Source organism: Arachis hypogaea, chromosome 16 (genome assembly GCF_003086295.3).
Source record: "Arachis hypogaea cultivar Tifrunner chromosome 16, arahy.Tifrunner.gnm2.J5K5, whole genome shotgun sequence".
In the NCBI taxonomy this organism is placed as follows: Eukaryota; Viridiplantae; Streptophyta; class Magnoliopsida; order Fabales; family Fabaceae; genus Arachis; species Arachis hypogaea.
In genome coordinates this window covers 102344841-102359514 of record NC_092051.1, presented here as the reverse complement: position 1 = coordinate 102359514, position 14674 = coordinate 102344841, and the positions used below count along the sequence as shown (strand labels likewise).

The window sequence follows — 14674 nt, the reverse complement described above, 5'->3', positions numbered from 1 at the left end:
TAAGAGTAAAAGTGAAATTACAATAATTAATAAGATAAAAATAAAGAATCTAGAAGCCGGAGAACACTTTATGCTAAAAAAAAAATATAAAATTGGCATTACTCTTAAAAATTTTGCTAATGTCGATTTTATCCCCTTTTTAACATAAAGTATTATCTTGTCCCTAAATTCTTTGTCCTTATCTTATTATTAATTATCATAGTTTTACTTTTATCCCTAATATTTGCTAAATTTTTAATTAGACTCAACACTTTTTTTAATTATAATTTTGACCCAATGCTTTCATATAATTATATATTTATCCCTAAGACTTCTACATACATTTTTTTTAGGTCTAATTCTTATTAATTATATTTTTAACTCTTCAATTTTTTAATTTACCTAAGTACCACTTTTGGTGCATCATACTTTTTTTTAGAGCTATACTTTGTGGTTTTAACCTCTTTTAATCCTTTTTCACACATTTTCTACTCTTTATCATAATCATTTTTCTTAAAACTTCATCTTATAACTTATATTAACTTTTGGTATTTTTTATGAAATAAAACTTCATCCCCAAGTGCATCACATATTTGGCCATCATTCATACATTAAGCATAGCCATAATTTTCACATAAAACATACATTGCATTTATAAAGAGGCAGTGCATCACTTAATCAAAACTTCATACAAGCATACACATTATAATTTTTTCAAGAGAAAATATAAGCATCACTTTCAAACATAGAAATCAAACAACTATTCCTAACTTTTATCTTTTTTTTTTATTATTATTCACTCTCTTGAACGTACTAATCACCAAAAATTTTTCAGACAAGGACAATTTGTTAATTAATGGAATTGAGGTGAGTATGGCCGAAACTTAAGGAATAAATGGGATGATTTGCAACCCTCTTGAGCTTGAATTTGAGACCTCCTATGTATGTTCTTTGTGGCTCCTACTGATGGCTAGCTAGATAAAAAAAAAAGAGAATAACATGATTTATGATGAAGGACTTCTCAAAACCAAAAAAAGAAGAGAAAAATTAATTAGGAATGTTCTTGCACTTATGTTACTGAATTTTTTGGATGAAGGGTAAGAAAAGAGTGAAGAGATGAACTAAAAACCTTGATTCTTGAAGAAATGCTGAAGTGCTCCTTGAACTAGCTAGTGATGTGAAATTTATATGAAACAAAGCTAACTCTCTTTTTTTCTTGCTAAGGCTTCGACCTTTTCCTTATTTTTTCTCTATTTTCTTTCTTCTCTCACTTACAAATTTTGTTTAGTGTGATATGAGGTGAAAATTAAGAGAGTAATCAAAAAAGAGATTATATGATTTATTGGAATGAGAGAAGAGATAAGATAGAATTTAATTATTCTAGTCATTACTTAGTGAGCATTTTTATCTCTAATTATCTTTGGTTATTTTTTTCTAAAGCAAAAAATTAATTGAGAGAGAGAGGAAGAGAGAGAGGGAGAGAAAGAATTTTGATATTTAAGAATAGAGAAAAACCCAAATCAGCCTCTGACAATTACCTCGAAAGACAACGAGGTCCCTGACAAAAAAAAAAACCCCAACTCGGCCTCTGACAAAAAAAAAACCCAATTCGGCCCCTGACAATTACCTCGAAAGGACAACGAGGCCCCTTTGCCAAAAAAAATCAATGTTATTTTTTTTGGTACAGGGGCTAATCAGTCCCAAAAAAATTATCAGGGACTGGATTGGGTGTTTTTTTTTCTTGGGGGCCTTGTTGTCCTTTCGAAATAATTTTCAGGAGCAGAATGGGGTATTCACTCTTAAGAATAATGTACTAGGCTTAGATTTATTTTAAGAAAATTTTATCACATGATAAAATATTGGGTGGACAAGATTTATTCACAAAGATAGAAAATAAGAATGAGGGGATGAAAATTGTCTTTAAAAAGAGAATTACCAAAGTAATAATTTTTTACTCACAAGTTTTACAATTTTCTGTAAAATTAATTAATTAATCCGATTTAATTAAGACTGGTATTAATTATGATTCAGGTTTTAGAATATCTCTAGAATATTTTAGAAAAGGTAATTAAGAGATTAAAATATCTGTGAAGTTGTATTTTTTATTTTATTTATAATTTCTAAATTTTTTTGGGGACAAAAAACGAGTTCTTATATTTTTTATGTATAGTTTTCTGACGATATACTCTAGTTTTTCTAAGAAATTGAATTTGATATAGAATTTGTACCAGCAACCTGTCCAATTTCTTACATACCCGTATCACATGTCTCCTTTAGAGAAGAGTAAGTTGTAATCCCAATTAGAAGAACTTATTGGAAAAAAAAAAAAAAAAAACTTTATCAATCCTATTGTTTCACCATAGGAGCACTAGGATTATTAGTTAATAAAAAAGACAAATATATATATATATATATATATATATATATATATATATATATATATATATATATATATATATATATATATATTATCGCCAATTGAAATAAGTATTTTTTCCCAAGAATTAATTATCATATGGAATAATTACGAAGGGTTAAAATATTTCTTAAAATTGACTTTATATCATAATATCACTAGATTAAGATAGATATACTTAAGATTGTGTTTAGGGTACATTACGATCACTACGAATTGCATGAATTGTATGTTCAAACCTTACTTAACAAGTTTTTGGTAGTTTTATCAATCAATGCCAAATCCACCGATTACAACCGACAAGTGATTACCATATTATTATTTGCAAACCTTTAAAGCCTTTGGTCAAATATTATAGTTCAACCACGATGAACGGCGAGGCTCATACCGAGAAAAATTTTTCTTTTCTGATAAGCTCATATTTTGAAAAGTTGTTAGTCTTTTATTTCAAAGTATTATTAGGACGGCTGCACGTCCAATTAACGTTATTGAAACGAAGTCCTTAATAATTAATGAAAGCCCAAATTAAATTTAATGAGGCAGCAGCTCTTAAGCATGCATGCATGATACTAGAGGAGAGAGATAGGATTTTGTATTTAAAATTGGAAAAAGAGTAATTACAAAGGTATTTATATTTAAAATGGCTTAAAAATCTAAAGAAAACGTTACTTATCTCTAAAAAATGTGCCGCTTTAGTTTGGTATAAGTAAAATATATTTTTTTTAATTTAAAAAAAATGACGTGTACCAAGCACATGACTCCAAATATATAAAATTTATATTTTTTAATAAAATAACAAATTTTAAAGAAAAAATTTGTTGGTAGTCAAATGAGTTCCTCAAATGGAATGAGCCTTAATTTTGTATTAGATTGATCATGAGGAGAGTCGACGTTAGAAACCGTATGAAAAAAGGATTGACTAGTGGTTATTATAATATTCTGAATTTTTTGAAATTAAATAATAAATTATTTATGAATTATTATATTTACAAAAGATGATATTTTCAGAAATTTTTATATTAATTGGATAACTTTTTATTTATGATTTAAAATTTTAGTAATAGAAAAATAATGAGAATTTTATATGCTTCAATTTAAAAAATTAGATTTTGAACCTTATTTTGTAAATAAAAGAAAGTTTATTTGAATATCTCTAATTCTTGAATTAGAATATTTATCTGAAAATAATTTGTAAGTTGATGAATAATTAGTATTTTTATATATAATTATTTTTTTATTAAATTGGTTCTCAATTACTACATTACCACTATTTTTATTAAAAATATACTAGTCCTAATTCTCCAAAATAGAAAACCCTAATTTTGACCAAAATGGCACACACTCCCTCACCCCTTTTTCACTTAAACAGCCGCTATCCCTAACACCCACCCACACAACAGAGAAGAAGAGAGAAAAAGAGGGAAGAGAGGATGGCACAGCGCTAGCGAGGAGCGTCGTTGCTGTTGCCGTCGCGGGAAAGAGGAGACGCACGAGCCAGGGATGCTCCAAGGGAGAGAGATCGATGGAAGGAAGTGCTGAGAAAGAGAGAGAACCGCGCCATGAAGGACGAGCCCGTCACTATCGTGCTCGTCGTCACCGTCCATGAGGAACCGTCGCCATCGCTATGGAAAGCCGAGGAGCGACAGCTTGCGAAGAAAGAGAAACACAATAGAGCTCCACTGCGACTGCTGCCATGGCTGGCGCCCTTCCAGTTGCTGCAGTGGTTGTTACCGCGCCTTTGGTTGCCGGGAGTAGCGCTGACGTTGTAAGACCCATAATTTTTTTAAAATTCTTATTATGAGTCAATTTTAATTTATTTATTCATTAAAGACTTTATTTTCAAAAATTATTTTATTAAAAATAATTAAATCAAGTTTCGATAATTAAATTAAAAATTTTATTTAATTTTATAATTATTGGATAATTTTCTATACTTAAACTATAAAGTTTAGTAGTTGTAAAATAGTAAGAATTTCATATGAATTGATTTAGATAATTGAGATTTTGGAATTTAATATTTTAAATCTTGTTAATAAAGAAAATTAATTATATTATTGTATATTTTAAATTAGAGTACTTGATTGAAGGCCAATTAGTAATTTGATATAAATTAAATTAGATTTCAAATTAATACAACATACCCTAAGTTTATTAAAATTACCAAACTACCTAAAAATTCCCAAATTGAAACCCTAATTTACTTTAACCTAAACCTAACTGAAACACACTCTAATCCTAATTCACCATCGTAATCTTTTTCCCTTTCTCCCTATCCACACACGTGCCAAACACCACCCACATCCCCCATTCTCTTCAATCTTCTCAACGTCACACACACATACATGAGGAGAAGAGAGTGAGACCCGAGAGAGGGCTGAACGGGAAGAGAGGGAAGCTGCTAGCGCCGCCACCGTCCCGTCATTGCCCTGTCACTGTTGTCCGGGCTGTCCTCTTCATCGTTGCCATGGTGCTCGCAGGCGTGGAAGAAATCCGTTGCCGACAGCTTCGTCGCGTCCCCGCCGCCGTCAGCTGTATCATCATCACCGCGTTCTGTTCTGCCGTCACCTTCGCAGAGGACCAAGTCGCGGAGCTATACGCCGCCTCTGCCGCTCGAAACCCCACTGCCGCCGTCGCACGAACCAGAGAAGGAGGAGGAGCCGTTCACGTCGGTTGCTGCGACCTCGCCATCGGGATCCCTACTGTCGCGCACCGCCGTTGTTTGTGGAGTAGTCGCCATCAAGGCCACGTCCAGAGGAGGGAGAAAGAGGCTATCGCGAATCAGAACTGAGGAAAGGGAAAGAACCATTGCGAAAGAGGAGGGGGAGGACGCTCTCTCACTGTGCGCCGTCGTTGCAGAAGCTGACCTCACCGTCGCCGCTGCAATCTCCTCCCCCGGCTGTGGTGGTTTTGGTTCTGTTCTAGCCATGGTTGTCGAGGAATACCGCTGTTGTCGTTGAGGTTTTTCCGTCATCATCAGAACCGCTACGGATGTTACTGTCGCTCTGTTGCCCATGATTTTCCTTTATTACAGTAAGCATCTCTATTCCGAAACCCTCACATCTAGTGTGTATCTACATGTGTTATGTTAAGAATTTGGTGAAATTCTGAGATGTAGGTTACGTAGGGTCGAGTTCTGGGTCTTGTATGTTGAGTTGTATAGTTGTCGCATGCAACACCTAGCTTCTGCGTCGCCATCGGAGCTCTCTGCCACTGTGCGGATCTTTGGGAGTTGTAACCAGAGCTGCTATGGTTCCATTCTCTTGTCCCTTTGGTAAGGTTAATTTAGTTGTACCTTATGCCGCTATAATGTTTCATTAATTAAATATGTCCTAGCTTGCAAAAATGTTCCTTCACCTCCTTGCTCTGAACTCTTTAAGTTACTTTCCTGTTATAGATTATTGAATTTTTAGGCGACGATAATATTTCAGGGTGGAGTTACTGTTGTTGGCTGGTGCCTTTGTAGTTGTTGCCGCTGCGAAATCTAGTTGGAGTTGACGCCGTTGTTTTCGGGCTGAGGGAAAGGAGTTTAATTGACGCGTTGGGTTCGGGTTTCGAATATTCGAGGTAGGGGTTTTCCTTAAAATATATTTTACATTACAGAGTTGTGATAAATAAATATTGATGCAAAGAGATATACTTCTGTGATTATATTTGTCTTGTGGATGTGATGGTTTGTTGGACTAGATTATTGGTTGTTTGATTGCTTGAGTAATGTACGGTTGTTGATAAGAAAATGGGTTTGAAAAGTTAATTACTTGATTATTATGAGAAGTGCTTTTCCTTGGTTTGGAGTTAAAGCGGTTTGAATGTGAGTTGGTCTGATTTTATAAATGATTTAATATTTGAGTTGATTTGATTTTAAAAAGAGTTTTATTGTTAGAATTGGTTTGATTTGAAAATAATTTGATATTGGAACTGGTCCAACTCTGGAAAATGTTTGAGATTTGGAATGGTTGAGAAAATGTTTGGGAAATGTTTGGATGGAACCCAAAAAGGGTGGCAGTGTCCGAGTCTTAGAGGAGATGCTGTCGAAATTTTATAAAATTGGAAGTTTTATTTGAAGTAATTAATTAAAAAAATTTGTTTTTAAATATTAAATGTTTTAAGATTGCTTTATTTATCAAAGAAAGAATTATGTTTTGAATTGGGATTGTTAATGGACGGAATCGAAAGAAGGATGATGAGGATTGATGAGGATTTTCTTTGAAATATGGTTTTTGAATGAATTTGGAAATGAGATTTGGATTGATGAATGATTATGATGTTGAGAATGTTGAGATATGATCTTTGAATTATTCATATGGCTTATAAATTTGAAATATCTGAGACACGAGGTTCCCTGGATTAAGTGCCGTGGCTTGCCACCACGTGTACCAGGTTGAAAACTCGATACTCTGTTGACCCTACGACTTAAGTGTGACCGGGCACTATATAAATTTCCGGGAATGTTACCCCCATTGAGCATATTGATTATTTGAGAAAAGCTATGCATAGACTCTTGGGGATACACGTCGGGGGACAGTCTAAGGACAATTCAGACTTGTCGGATTGGCTGGATAACCGACAGATGAGCCTCATCAGCCATAGGACAGGCATGCATCATATGCATTTATATGCTTTGCTTGGGTTTGAACTTTTTTTGGTTTGCCGAATTGCTAAACTGTTCTTAACTGCTACTTGAACTATTTGCTGTAACTGCTACCTACTTGTGCTTTCCTTGTCTGTCTTGTCTGTGTTTGTCCTGGCGTGCTACATTTGAGAATGAACTTTGGTGCTGAATTAATGATTGTGTTGTTTGATTGCGTGGTTGGTTTCTGATTGAGATTTTCTTATAAGAAAGGAAAGGTTTCGGATTTCTGAAAGATTTAACATTATTTCTTTGAAAAGGTTTTGATCGATTATGTATTGGTTTTTAAAAGATTCATAAGGCAATAATAGTCACTAAGCTTGAAAACAGTTTTCTTATTAAATATCTTCTTATGACTACTTTGAAACTCCGTGGTGAGACCGTGTGGTTAGGTTCTCATCCCTCTACAGCTTTACCTTTTCAGGAACCGGATGAAGAAGCATTAAGAGAAGTTATACTGCGTTTGGTTTATATGTTGTTGTATTAATTAGATTATTTTATTTTCCTTCGTCTTTGTTATTACAAGTCTGTAAGAGGGATAGGAGTTGTATGTTTTATATGTTTATTATATTATGAGATATTATGTAAGGAGTCTTGTATATGAATCTATGCCTGCTTGTATTTTTCTTAAGATAAAGTATTTATTTCCGGTTTTCAAAGAAATCAGCGATATAGTATCGAGTCACATGCTCCAATTTTAATATTTAGTATGTAAAGTAGTCGTAATACTTCTTGCTATCAGAGTAGCGCAGCCGGAAGCGTGATTTCTGATAGTGAGGGTGTTACATTATGGTATCAGAGCGGTCTTTCCTGTAGAGCCTGAGGAATGGATCGACTATACTTCAATTGCATATTCTGAGTGTCTGTCATGTAATAGGTCTTGTTCAGATAACAAGAATTAGAGCTTTATACACATGACGGTCTATTGATTAATGCCATTAGTCTTGCATTGCATAATTCCTGGTATTAAGTTTGGCCGGCTTAAGACTAGTGAATTATATATATGTAAGCATTAATGGGTTATCATAGACGATATGCGAGTCATAGATAACGCGAGTCGTGGATTTTGGAAACGTTAGAAATTGAGCTCTAGAGATTAGTTCCGTTTCAACATATAATCTTTATTCGTGCTTGACATTATCTTTTTCTTTATCAATTATATTGGAATCCCTAGTTTTTTATTTTTTTCTTGGAATGTGATTTGGATATTTTTCTACTATATCTTGTCATTCATATATATCTTTTCTTGATTATGTTCCTAATTGTTGCTTGAATCTTTAAAGAACATTCAATTTTGATACTATTCATAAATTTAGTATTTTTTTTATTTGATCTCCAATTAGTTTTGGTGCAATGCATAATCCTTGATTCCTAAATCATTTGAAATCTTAAGGGTCGCGATTCGTAGTAAACTGATTATGCGATTTAGTTCTCCTGTTTCGTGTTCTGTAACTATTGTATGTCCTGCTCGGATTACAATCTTTGGTTTTGTGTTTCTTTGTAAAAATGATAAAAGCTGACCTTGTTTTGATAAAATGTATAAATTATAGTAGTTTTCTTCTATATCTTTTATCTTGGAATCTTTTTTAAAAAAAAGTTCCATTTTGGTTCTTTTTTTGTTTAATTCTGATTATAACCATTATTTGAATTCTGAATACGACAACCTTTGATTTTGTAAGTACTTTCCTATAAAAAAAAATAATAAATAAATAATTTCTTTATATAGTTACAACATGCTTCTATTTAAGAGTACTACTTAGTCTTTATTTATCTTTACAAGAGTACTTTACTTTAGATTTTCTTATTTGAACATAATTTAATCCTTTTGTAATATTATCCCAAATTTTTGTGCATATATATATTTACTTAACTATGTATCTACGAACTCTTCAAACTTTCTAAAGCAAGATTTCTATTTTTATTTCAGTTAATTTTCATTTAATAAACTTCACACAAATCATTTTAATTTGAATTTGATCTCGTATAACATAATATTTACCTTTGTTTAATTTTTTTTGAAAAATATTGTATTTATATACTTTCATTACACAAATCATACATTATGCTCAAGTTCGACTTGAAATTGTTTTAATATGACATAATATTCATGTTTTTACTAATTCTTTTGAATTTTGTAAATAATTGTCCTGTTCTCTTTTAGTATTTCTATTGAAGTTCTTTGAAATCGAAATTCTTTCCTATTTGTATTTCAATTCTTTCTTCTGACATACTTCACGACTTTTGACCATTCTAGTTTGTTGGTGACTAGAATCATTCCTTCATATTTATGTGAACTTTGTACTTCTCTAATTTGGTTTCAGTTTGTTTTGATCTAATTTACCATTACCCTTCTCTTGTTTTCTTTGGAGTTCCTAGATTCAATATTTCCTGTTAGGATGCGCAATAACTCTTTCTGCAACATTTTCTTATGTCTATACATTGTTGCTTAGTTGTAATCCTACACCTCCTTCCAAATTCATATGAATCTTATCCTTGTCGCTTATTCTTCTCTTCCTATGATTTGTATCTCTTTGAACATACTTAATGCACCTTAATATTATTGAATATCCTTATAAGGTGTGATTTCTAGTATATTCTTAGATTATTTTAAACTTTTTTTTAAAACCTTTTTAAGCAAGGTTTGATTTATTTTTATGCAAGGTTGTTCTTGACTTTGCATTCCTTTACTTGGGCAGTGCCTCTCTTTGCTGTAACTTGAATTTGTTTTGGAGCGACACAACTATCTCTTGAAATTTTAATAAAATCACTTTTAACTTAGCTTACACTCCCTTACTTTGAAAATTTTTGTATGTGATTTAAATCTGTTTCATTGTAATGCATCTTCTTTTCCTTTTATAAGCAAAACTTTATTTCGAGTTTCCTTCCAACAAGATCATAATTTTAATGCATGCTTAACATAAAAAACGAGAAAAAATAGAATTTTTCTCTTAGCCAAATTAGTCTCTCCTTTTTCAAATTTTATGTAATCTGTTTCAACTTGAATTTATATTGAAATAATGTTACATTCATACTTTTATTATTCTGTTGGAATATGTTTGTTACTTATCTTTTTTTGGTAAAACGTGAAATGATCTTCCCTTAAGATTTCCATTCTTCAAGAACAATGTATTCAGAAATATTTTTAAATCTAACTCGAGTTCTGAGAGCTTTGCCTTTAGTTTTGGATATTCTCCTTTTGTAAACCTCATATTTACTTGACTTCGCTTGAATTTGTTTCAAAATACTGCATTATTTTTCATCTTATTGGTCTTATCAAATTCCTTCAATTCAAGAGTTACCCTTAAAGTTATCAATTGATTCTCTTTCCAGCAGTCTTTATTGCTTATTCATCATTGTCTACTTGTGATTTCCACAACGATTTCAAATTCTCGCGAACATGGTCCTTGTCACTGTTCTTTCTTTTCTATGGTCTATTATCCTTCTGATTATACTCAAGATTAGTTTTGGTGTCTTGTGCGACCGTTAGACTTAGTAAATGACAGATTAGTCCTTTAGGACACGTTTGGTGAACGCAGAAGGTGAAATTTGTAAACAAACGACGTAGCAAAGATTGTGGAATCTTGTTTCATGTGAAAGAGTTTTATTGATGTTAAGTTTGTGACTACTAAGATTTGCAAAGTATTTGATGAGGTTGAGAACCCTCGGATGAATTGATTGATGAAGTACGATTGAGAATGGTGGAGATAAGTTATGTTGAAATTTGAATAGTTAAATCTCTGAAGTCGGTGCGAGATCAGTGTTGAGAACGTTAGTCACGTTGTTTCAATACCAGTATGCTTTGTGATCTTTTGCACCAAGCTTCTTTTGTAGCTTCTATTTCGCATCACACCTACATCCTTATATCCTCATACCATATAAAAATCTTGGTATATGAAACTGTATGTATATATATGCTGCAATCTTTTATTTTTCTTAAAATGTGTTTGAAAATAAAGTGATATAAAGTCTCTTTCATTTTGTATCAATTTTCGAGGATGAAAATTCTTATAAGGTAGGTAGGATGTAAGACCCATAATTTTTTTAAAATTCTTATTATGAGTCAATTTTAATTTATTTATTTATTAAAGACTTTATTTTCAAAAATTATTTTATTAAAAATAATTAAATCAAGTTTCGATAATTAAATTAAAAATTTTATTTAATTTTATAATTATTGGATAATTTTCTATACTTAAATTATAAAGTTTAGTAGTTGTAAAATAGTAAGAATTTCATCTGATTTGATTTAGATAATTGAGATTTTGGAATTTAATATTTTAAATCTTGTTAATAAAGAAAATTAATTATATTATTGTATATTTTAAATTAGAGTACTTGATTGAAGGCCAATTAATAATTTGATATAATAAATAATATTTTTAAAATAATTTTAAAAGATTAAATTAGATTTCAAATTAATACAACATACCCTAATTTTATTAAAATTACCAAACTACCTAAAAATTTCGAAATTGAAACCCTAATTTACTTTAACCTAAACCTAACTGAAACACACTCTAATCCTAATTCACCACCGTCATCCTTTTCCCTTTCTCCCCATCCACACACGTGCCCAACACCACCCACATCTCCCATTCTCTTCAGTCTTCTCAACGTCACACACACATACATGAGGAGAAGAGAGTGAGACTTGAGAGAGGGCTGAACAGGAAGAGAGGGAAGCTGCCAGCGCCGCCACCGTCCCGTCATCGCCCCGTCACTGTTGTCCGGGCCGTCCTCTTCATCGCTGCCATGGTGCTCGCAGGCGTGGAAGAAATCTGTCGCCGCCAGCTTCGTCGGGTCCCCGCCGCCGTCAGCTGTATCATCATCACCACGTTCTGTTCCGCCGTCACCTTCGCAGAGGGCCAAGTCGTGGAGCTCTACGCCGTCTCTGCCACCCGAAACCCCGCTGCGGCCGTTGCACGAACCAGAGAAGGAGGAGGAGCCGTTCACGTCAGTTGTTGCGACCTCGCCATCGGGATCCCTACCGTTGCGCACCGTCGTCATTTGTGGAGTAGTCGCCATCAAGGCCAAGTCTAGAGGAGGGAAAAAGAGGCTATCGCGAATCAGAACTGAGGAAAGGGAAAGAACCATCGTGAAAGAGGAGGGGGAGGACGCTCTCTCACTGTGCGCCGTCGTTGCAGAAGCTGACCTCACCGTCGCCGCTGCAATCTCCTCCCCCGGCTGTGGCGGTTTTGGTTCTGTTCTAGCCATGGTTGTTGAGGAATACCGCTGCTGTCGTTGAGGTTTTTCCGTCATCATCAGAACCGCTATGGATGTTACTGTCGCTCTGTTGCTCATGATTTCCCTTTATTACAGTAAGCATCTCTATTCCGAAACCCTCACATCTAGTGTGTATGTACATGTGTTATTGTTAAGAATTTGGTGAAATTTTGAGATGTAGGTTACGTAGGGTCGAGTTCCGGGTCTTGCATGTTGAGTTGTATAGTTGTCGCATGCAACACCTAGCTTCTGCGTCGCCATCGGAGCTCTCTGCCACTGTGCAGATCGTTGGGAGTTGTCACCGGAGCTGCTATGGTTCCATTCTCTTGTCCCTTTGGTAAGGCTAATTTAGTTGTACCTTGTGCCGCTATAATGTTTCATTAATTAACTCTATCCTACCTTGCAAAAATGTTTCTTCACACCCTTGATCCGAACTCTTTTAGTTACTGTTCTGTTATAGATTATTGAATTTTTAGGCGACGATAATATTTCAGGGTGGAGTTACTGTTGTTGGCTGGTGCCTTTGTAGTTGTTGCCGCTGCAAAATCTAGTTGGAGTTGACGCCGTTGTTTTCGGGCTGAGGGAAAGGAGTTTAATTGACGCGTTAGGTTCGGGTTTCGACTATTCGAGGTAGGGGTTTTCCTTAAAATATATTTTACATTACAGAGTTGTGATAAATAGATATTGATGCAAAGAGATATACTTCTGTGATTATATTTGTCTTGTGGATGTGATGGTTTGTTGGACTAGATTATTGGTTGTTTGATTGCTTGAGTAATGTACGGTTGCTGATAAGAAAATGGGTTTGAAAAGTTAATTACTTGATTATTATGAGAAGTGCTTTTCCTTGGTTTGGAGTTAAAGCAGTTTGATTGTGAGTTGGTCTGATTTTATAAATGATTTAATATTTGAGCTGATTTGATTTTAAAAAGAGTTTTATTATTAGAATTGGTTTGATTTGAAAATAATTTAATATTGGAACTGGTTCAACTATGGAAAATGTTTGAGATTTGGAAATGGTTGAGAAAATGTTTGAGAAATGTTTGGATGGAACCCAAAAAGGGTGGCAGTGTCCGAGTTTTAGAGGAGATGCTGCCAAAATTTTATAAAATTGGAAGTTTTATTTGAAGTAATTAATTAAAAAGATTTGTTTTTAAATATTAAATGTTTTAAGATTGCTTTATTTATCAAAGAAAGAATTATGTTTTGAATTGGGATTGTTAATGGACGGAATCGAAAGAAGGATGATGAGGATTGATGAGGATTTTCTTTGAAATATGGTTTTTGAATGAATTTGGAAATGAGATTTGGATTGATGAATGATTATAATGTTGAGAATGTTGAGATATGATCTTTGAATTATTCATATGGCTTATAAATTTGAAATATTTGAGACACGATGTTCCTTGGATTAAGTGCCGTGGCTTGCCACCACGTGTACCAGGTTGAAAACTCGATACTCTGTTGACCCTACGACGTAAGTGTGACCGGGCACTATATAAATTTCCGGGAATGTTACTCCCATTGAGCAATATTGATTATTTGAGAAAAAGCTATGCATAGACTCTTGGGGATACACGTCGGGGGACAGTCTAAGGACAATTCAGACTTGTCGGGTTGGCTGGATAACCGACAGATGAGCCTCATCAGCCATAGGACAGGCATGCATCATATGCATTTGTATGCTTTGCTTGGGTTTGAACTTGTTTTGGTTTGCCGAATTGCTAAACTGTTCTTAACTGCTACTTGAACTATTTGCTGTAACTGCTACCTACTTGTGCTTTCCTTGTCTGTCTTGTCTGTGTTTGTCCTGGCGTGCTACATTTGAGAATGAACTTTGGTGCTGAATTAATGATTGTGTTGTTTGATTACGTGGTTGGTTTCTGATTGAGATTTTCTTATAAGAAAGGAAAGGTTTCGGATTTCTGAAAGATTTAACATTATTTCTTTGAAAAGGTTTTGAACGATTATCTATTGGTTTTTAAAAGATTCATAAGGCAATAATAGTCACTAAGCTTGAAAACAATTTTCTTATTAAATATCTTCTTATGACTACTTTGAAACTCCGTGGTGAGACCGTGTGCTTAGGTTCTCATCCCCCTACAGCTTTACCTTTTCAGGAACCGGATGAAGAAGCATTAAGAGAAGTTATACTGCGTTTGGTTTATATGTTGTTGTATTAATTAGATTATTTTATTTTCCCTCGTCTTTGTTATTACAAGTCTGTAAGAGGGATAGGAGTTGTATGTTTTATATGTTTATTATATTATGAGATATTATGTAAGGAGTCTTGTATATGAATCTATGCCTGCTTGTATTTTTCTTAAGATAAAGTATTTATTTCCGGTTTTCAAAGAAATCAGCGATACAGTATCAAGTCACAGGCTCCTATTTTAATATTTAGTATGTAAAGTAGTCATAATACTTCT

The 14674-nt window shown here is 33.6% G+C and overlaps 1 long non-coding RNA gene across 1 annotated transcript; it reads left to right on the top strand.

Annotated features, from left to right (window-relative positions):
• The first annotated feature begins 11648 nt into the window (after positions 1-11648).
• On the top strand, positions 11649-14604 carry LOC140179827 (uncharacterized). The gene is made up of 4 exons (XR_011873657.1): positions 11649-12340; positions 12427-12582; positions 12740-12875; positions 14352-14604. It is a non-coding gene; the product is annotated as an uncharacterized lncRNA (long non-coding RNA).
• The last annotated feature ends 70 nt before the right edge of the window (positions 14605-14674 follow it).